This window comes from Silene latifolia, chromosome 8 (genome assembly GCF_048544455.1).
Source record: "Silene latifolia isolate original U9 population chromosome 8, ASM4854445v1, whole genome shotgun sequence".
NCBI classification, from domain to species: Eukaryota; Viridiplantae; Streptophyta; class Magnoliopsida; order Caryophyllales; family Caryophyllaceae; genus Silene; species Silene latifolia.
The window spans coordinates 88,886,712-88,893,905 of record NC_133533.1 but is presented as its reverse complement, the minus strand read 5'-3'; the positions used below and the strand labels follow the sequence as shown (position 1 = coordinate 88,893,905).

The window sequence follows — 7,194 nt, the reverse complement described above, 5'->3', positions numbered from 1 at the left end:
ATCTTGAAAGGTCGACGGTTCAGTAAGCTTGAAACATTAATTTAACTCGTTTGCACTTCTCATTTGCCACTTTGTGAATTATTGAATTAAATTGGTTTTAGTGGGTGATTTGTAGCTGATGCGTTGGTCTCGTTCCACTGTTTTTCCTTAGTTGCATTCTATTTTTGCTTGGGGATAAACAAAGGTTTGGTTTGGGGAGGTTTGATGCTTGTCTTTTATATAAGGTTTATACCTCATTTTTACACGCATTTTTGTACTATTTATGTAGCATCTGGCTACAAATACCCCCGAATATTCTACTTTGGTTAGTTTATTGTAATTTGCAGGAATTAACTGAAGAGGAGCTAAATCGAGCCTAATTTGTCCCAATTGCATGCATTCATGGAGAATAAGGAGCCGGAGCTTGGAAATCTAACACTCGGAAGACGCGTGAGCTGGGTTCGGGAAGTAATTCAAGGTCTAACGAGCTTAAACAGGTCGATCGAGTGATTTATTGCTCGATCGAATGCTTTTATTTGCCTAAGTTACTCGATCGACCACTTTTGAGTACACACAAGAGGAGACAAGCAAGGAATACTCGATCGAGTAGTTTATTTCTACTCAATCGAGGGGATTGACACATAACTGCTCGATCGAGTAGTTTATTTCTGCTCGATCGAGTGGTTTTTCCTTCCTTCAGTTAATTTCCGCCTAATTATTTTATGGGCTTTTGTAATTAGTCCATAGATTAGGTTTTAGGATGGATTTTTAGTATAAGACTGGAGGAGTGAACTACGTTACTCCTCTCTTCTCTCGTTCGTTCATTTTCAACATATACCTTGTCACTGTTCTTTGGATTTTACTCTTCCTTTACACTTTGTTACTCGGATTTGGATTTTTGCGATTGGTATTATCATTCTACTTTTATTCTTAATCTTATTTATTGCTCTAATTCTTTCCCTTTTTTAATTGTTATCATAATTACTTTAATTGAATCCCTATTAGTTTTATCATCATGTCAAGTTTTAATTATCTATTTCTTGTTATTGATAATTCGTTGGTTATGAGTAGCTAATTCCCCTCTGCTAAGACTATAGGGGATCCATAATTATGAAGGGAGAGTAATCGATTTATTGGGTTAATGCTGGTATTGTCTTTGTTGGTTAAATGTTACAATTAACTGTATCCGTCTAATTGAGTCGACGCAATTAGACATTTATTTCTTAGTGATCCTTGACCTGGACCGAAAGGTTGGAAAAGGTGAGACTAGTAGCGAACAATAGGGTATTGCAGTGAGGGCGAAAGTTAAGCTGTTTACACTTTAGGGCGAATTGAGACCGAAAGGAGATTTTCACTGCTCCTTAGACCGTATTAGCATTGACCTGAGACCTAGATTACTTGACCGGATGATTATGGTGAACCGTTTGTCTTAGCTATCTCTCTCTATCTGTTTAATTCCTTTCTTTTATTCTCTTTTCCTTATTTCTTTTAGTTTAGAACATCATAGTTAAAAACCCCCCATTTGGTTACCTTGACGAACTTAGAATAAGCTGACAAATTCCTACCTTTCTGTGGATTCGACCCGACTTCCCTAGCTATGTTAGTTAGAGCCAGTTGGTATTTTTGACAGGTACGCGACAGACGTGTCAATGAACACGGAAAGTAGGCATACATAGAAAGAAGACTAAACACCAAAGAACTTTGTTTTAACTTTTGTTTATATGAACTTTTATATCGCGATATGTTATCTACCCCTCTAAAAAGGAACCTCGCCCCCGAAGTTCGCTCCACCCCATAACTACGTTCAACCAAAAGCCAAACAATCATTATAAGACATATACTTTGGTGTACAACAGACACCCACACCTATACACATAATCAACACTCACTTTACGAATACTAAAGCAAGAAAATGATAAACACAACTTACTTACAGAACTACACAAGCTTAGGACGCCATGGTACCACTGTCACTTAAAGAACTATGTATTACCGTTACTGCCATACCTGAAACTCTTCCATAAATTATAGTACAAGGTACTTTATACCAAGGTACGAAGATACTATCAAGATAACAAGGTACACTCAAGACTGAAGAATTAACCATATGAGGCTATAACGATTTTCAAAGTTATCAAGTGCGATTCCCTGGTACTCGGCCGAGTATAAAAGAGTAATCGACCGAGTAGGCTCTAGTCGGTCGAGTATACTGCATACTCGGTCGAGTTTTCACGGGCAGAGAGCGATTTCAGCATTTCGAGCACAATTCTGCCAACAAATTTACCTGTACCAAATCATATATGCCACATACGGCTAAAGTTCATGTCTACCAAACCTCAAATATAGTGTATGAAAACAAGTAGCGGCCTTAACGCCAAATACAGTCATCCAAACAGAAAGAGTACGACAAGAAACGATAAATATCCATCAACAAAATGAAAACAATCTAGAAATACAAGAAAATCACACGCCTGGACCCTCCTCCATCTCATCATCACCATCTGCACCGGATGTACCAGCCCCATAAAAACCTCCAGCCGAGTAGCCGCCTCCGCCTAGCTGACTGCCGTAGTTGGCTCCCCACGGACCCGCAAGGCAGCCAAACTCGGCCTCCTCTAGTGGTCTCCAAAAGTCGGGGTCGACTCCATAGCTGTGGAAGACACCTGTGTCTACTCCGGGTCCTCTCCACCAAACGGGTTGTGCTAGCTAAGTCCCTATGCCCTGATTAAGGGCCATCTCATGCATGTTGCGGAGCACCAAGGTAGTGGATATCCGCTCAGTCAAGTCACTCACCTGCATCCTGGGATCATGCACTGTGGGGTATGGCGAGTACTATTATGGGTAGAAGTCCGGTGTGGAGTAAGAGGGCTCAGTCTCAATCGGGTCCACCCTAGGCTGTCGGACTCTACGACGCTCACGAGGTGGGGGAGGAGCCTGCTGTCCCTCAGATACCGCTGAAGGCTCAGGTAAGTCTATGAGAATGGTGGGGTCGATCAAGTAATACTGAGGTTCGGGTCTAAGTACCCCACCCACGGGCTCCCACTCAGCTAAATGATCAACTACGGGAAGGCGTACAGGGTCCGAAAATACCAACCACGAGGATCCCCTCACTCTCCAAGCATAAGACACATCATCCATCTTCCTCAACCATCTGTTGTGACACCAATACTTGGCATTCATGGTAGGTACGGTCTCAATTATATCGTCCCCCGAAGGAGGTGGAGCCTCAAAGTCAGTCAGGCGCTGGGCTAGATGGGTCACTATGGCCCCGCAGGAGATGTGACGGTTCGGGGACCGTGCCATGTGATCAGGGCTAGAGCATACCACCCCCGACACACTATAGTAAAAGGGCTTCCTCCGATGCAAGTTCAAGTAAGACATCAACAACATGACCTCATGGGAGTTTAGCTTACTCACATCATTTCTCCCATACAAAAGACATGTTATCATCCTAAGAAACATGCGGAGGGATACATGCTGAACATCATTAATCAGCATGGCATTAGCACTAGGAGCAGGTCGACCAGTTAGATAAAGAAGGTAAAGAGGTGCAACACTGTTCTTGGCTACATCACTAAGGTACCCCTCCCCCTCTGCCTCTAGGCCCAGGTGGCCAGCAAACTCGTCAAGGGTCAACTCATGGTCCTCATTCATGAGATAGAAAGAGACAGTCTTATCTTTCACGTCGTACACAAATGAGCTCAGGAATTCCAAGGTCAAGTGAGGGTAGGATTTGTTGCGCAAGTGGTATAACCTGTGGACATGGCCCACCTGCAAGCCCAGCCGATCTGTGGACATACAGCGGTCTTTTGAAAGCCACACTCGGCGGCGTAAAAATGCTTTCGACCGGATCGTTTTAGATCGGTCGATTGCGTCTCGGTAAGGGTCTCGAAACGATTAGAGATGTTCGGAGTCGCCACCAAGCATGTGTGGGATGCTTGGAACCCGTTCGAATCCACTTTATACCTCGGTCAAACAAAGAACAAAGCAGGGTTTGACATAGGTACTAAAGATAAGGAATCGTCCCTCTTTAGCATCCTATCTCTAGAATGACTCTCGTACGCCCTGGATAAGGTCGTCCACTATCCAAAGTTTCTGAGTAAGAGGTGAAGGTACGTATTGGGAAGCCCTTTAATCAGACACCAAATCCCGCCCGCGATAGCGGCCTCTACTGATCGATCTTGGTTGGTTGAATGCAAAAGTTGATAGAACGGTTTAAAAGCATGAATGCGCATCCAATAATTTAAACCTAATATGTGAGAGCTTTCTAAGTCGGTTGATTTAATCCAAGTATCAAGTATAAGATGTCGAGTTGGATTAATAGTTGATTTGCATGTGAGACGGAAATTAAACATCCATTTACCAAATTAGGTTTATGGTGCATAACGTGATCCATTAGTCTTAGTACAACATTTTGCAAAAATGATTTTGAATGAGCAAATAGTCATCTGACCCGTCCTATATCCGGGTTAACTGATACGTGCCTTTTATATAGTCTTTTTAGCCTATTTTAGCACGTATTTCTATGTACTTTTGCACTATTTATATTGCATTTTGCCCCCGAATTGGCTACTTTGGTTCGTTTTGTCTATTTTGTAGAAATGAACGCGGAAGTAGTGGAATCGTACCATTTTTCGTCCTTTTTGCATGCATTTTGAGGAGACGGGATTTTTCAGAGTGAGATACTGCATTGGAATGCGTGAAGGCGCGGTTTACGAGGCAGTCGGGCACGAGTCTACGCTGATTTGAAGGAAGAACATTCGATCGAGTGGGTTTATTACTCGATCGAATGGTTTCTACGTCATTGGTTGATCGATCGAGCACTTTTATACTCGATCAAGAAGTGCTGAAAAGAGAGGTTACTCGATGGAGTAACTATTCTACTCGATCGAGTAGATTTTCTGGAGTTTTACTCGATCGAGTGGTTTCAAACTACTCGATCGAGTGGTTTCTGCTGGCGTGGGCTTTAATTAGCCCGTGAGTTGTTTTAAGTTGATAGACTTAGTTATTTTCCTATTTAAGCACGCATTAGCTAGGTCATTAGCATCTATTCTACACTTAATCTAGTTTTATCATTCACAATAAAGACTGCGTTACTTTTCTTCTTCACTGTAACTTTACTTTCGGGGTTATTTAGCTCGGATTTTGTCGTTCTTTACGCCGGATTCTTTGCGATTGTAATCTCTTTCTCCTTTCTTATTAATAATCTCTCTTTTAGTTACTTTAATTGTTTGTTTTACTTCATTCATTTCTTTGCCCTAATTACTTATATGAAATTTAATTATCGTTTCATTATGTTTATTGTTAATTCATTCATCTTTATTAGTTTTGGTAATATTAATAGCGATGTGAGTAGCTAAACTTGTTTCATGTTGGGATTAGGGGATCTACGGTAGAAATGTGAGGATGTAGTAAATAGGTTAGATGAATTAATTGTGAGACTCTGTCCCCATAGCAATATAACTGTATTTTACCGACTTAGTTGAGTGCACGCTTTTGAGTCACCCTTTTAATCTGGCTAAAATTAATCTTGGATCGAAAGATTGGACTAAATAGGCCTGCTATGAATAGTAGACTACCCTGACGAGGACGAAAGTTAAGTTAGTGGTAATTTAGGATAGAAAGTGGACCGAAAGGACCTTTCCATATCTGTCTCGCAGTAATTTGTCGGATTTATTTACAGTTGAGTCACTGGACTACCGTAGTGAACCGAAATCCTGACATGTCCCTTCTCTATTTGATAGTTTAATTCTATTTCCTGCCTTAATTGCTCTTTTCTCTGCTTCTCTTCCTTTAAACCTTTTTAGTTTAGAAAACCAATTTAAACACCTCCCATTTGTGACCAAATAGACGGACTTCTACAGATATCTTTCCTCCCTGAGGAGATCGATCTGACTTCCCTAGCTATATAGTTAGTTTAGTTAGTTTATTTTTGATAGGTACACGACAGCCTTGTCAAATTTTGGCGCCGTTGCCGGGGAGGCAATTGCCCTATCTGTTTTCATTTCGTCTATTTTATCCGTGTCAGGGAATTTTTATTCCTTGAGGCAGTTCTTATTTATTTTCTTTCAGTGTTGTGTATGCCCAGGCCAGACAGGCTTGAGTTAGTTTCAGCTGATTCTGAGCCAGAGAGACTGTTCAGGCATAGACTCCGTCTGCAAAGAGAATCACGAAAGGAAGACTTGAGTACTTTCGAACCAGAACTTCAACATTTCCTATTTACAGAAAATCCATCTTTTGAATAAGATACTTTCAGTTCTGTAAGGCAACCAGTAAAGATGCCGAACATTGCTAGTCATTCGGTGCCTAAAGCATCATCAATTCCAAAGGGTTTCAATCTCCAGACTGAGGATGGGAATACATTTGATATCCGTCCGTCCTATATCAATCTCGTGGAGAGGAATCTATTCAGAGGTGTGGCAGGTGAAGACCCGAGGAAGCATATAGAGGTCTTTACGGACTACTGTTCTACTATCCCCGCCACTAAGGGGGTAACTCAAGACAAGATTAAGGAGGTGCTGTTTCCTTTTTCTTTGGTGACTCCGGGAGTGGTGATCGATTTGGACCGTGCGGCTGGGGTGTGACCGGGAGACCCTTGCTTTTGCTTTTTATAAAAGGTATTTTCCTCCGCAGCGCACTAATCAGCTGAGGGAAAAAATCACTAGTTTCAAGCAGGCACCGGATGAGACTTTCTATGAAGCTTGGTGCCGTTTCAAGAGGTTGGTGAGGTCTCTTCCTTACCATGGTTTCGACCCGTGGTTTCTGTCCAATCAGTTCTACAATGGGCTATACGATGATCACAGAGCCATACTTGATGCATCATCCAACGGAAGATTCCAAAAGAACACCGATGATGATAAGGGGTGGGCTCTTATTGAAGAGATGGCGACCCACTGTGCTGAGTATGGGAACCCGAGGGATGGTATTAGAACAGTTCATACAGTCGATAAGCAAGTTGTGGCTCAGCTGCAAGCCATGAATGCTAGGTTTGATAAATTGGAGTTGCAATCTGCTGGGGAACCACAGACGGTCCATGTGCTTACTAAAGGGGAGACCGTCACATGTGGAAGGTGTGGGAGCAATGACGGTCATACTCCTATTGACTGTCTTACGAAGAAGGAACATGTCCTTGCTTATCAACAACAATACAGGCAAGGAGGGGGTTTCTATTATAACAACCAAGGGGCAGTCCATCCCAATTTGAGGTGGACAAGT

At 42.1% G+C, this 7,194-nt stretch overlaps 1 non-coding gene across 1 annotated transcript; it reads right to left on the bottom strand.

The window, feature by feature from the left end:
• Positions 1–6,622: 6,622 nt before the first annotated feature.
• LOC141597986 (small nucleolar RNA R71) lies at positions 6,623–6,728 on the bottom strand. Its single transcript, XR_012523191.1, has one exon. It is a non-coding gene; the product is annotated as a small nucleolar RNA R71 (small nucleolar RNA).
• Positions 6,729–7,194: the final 466 nt, after the last annotated feature.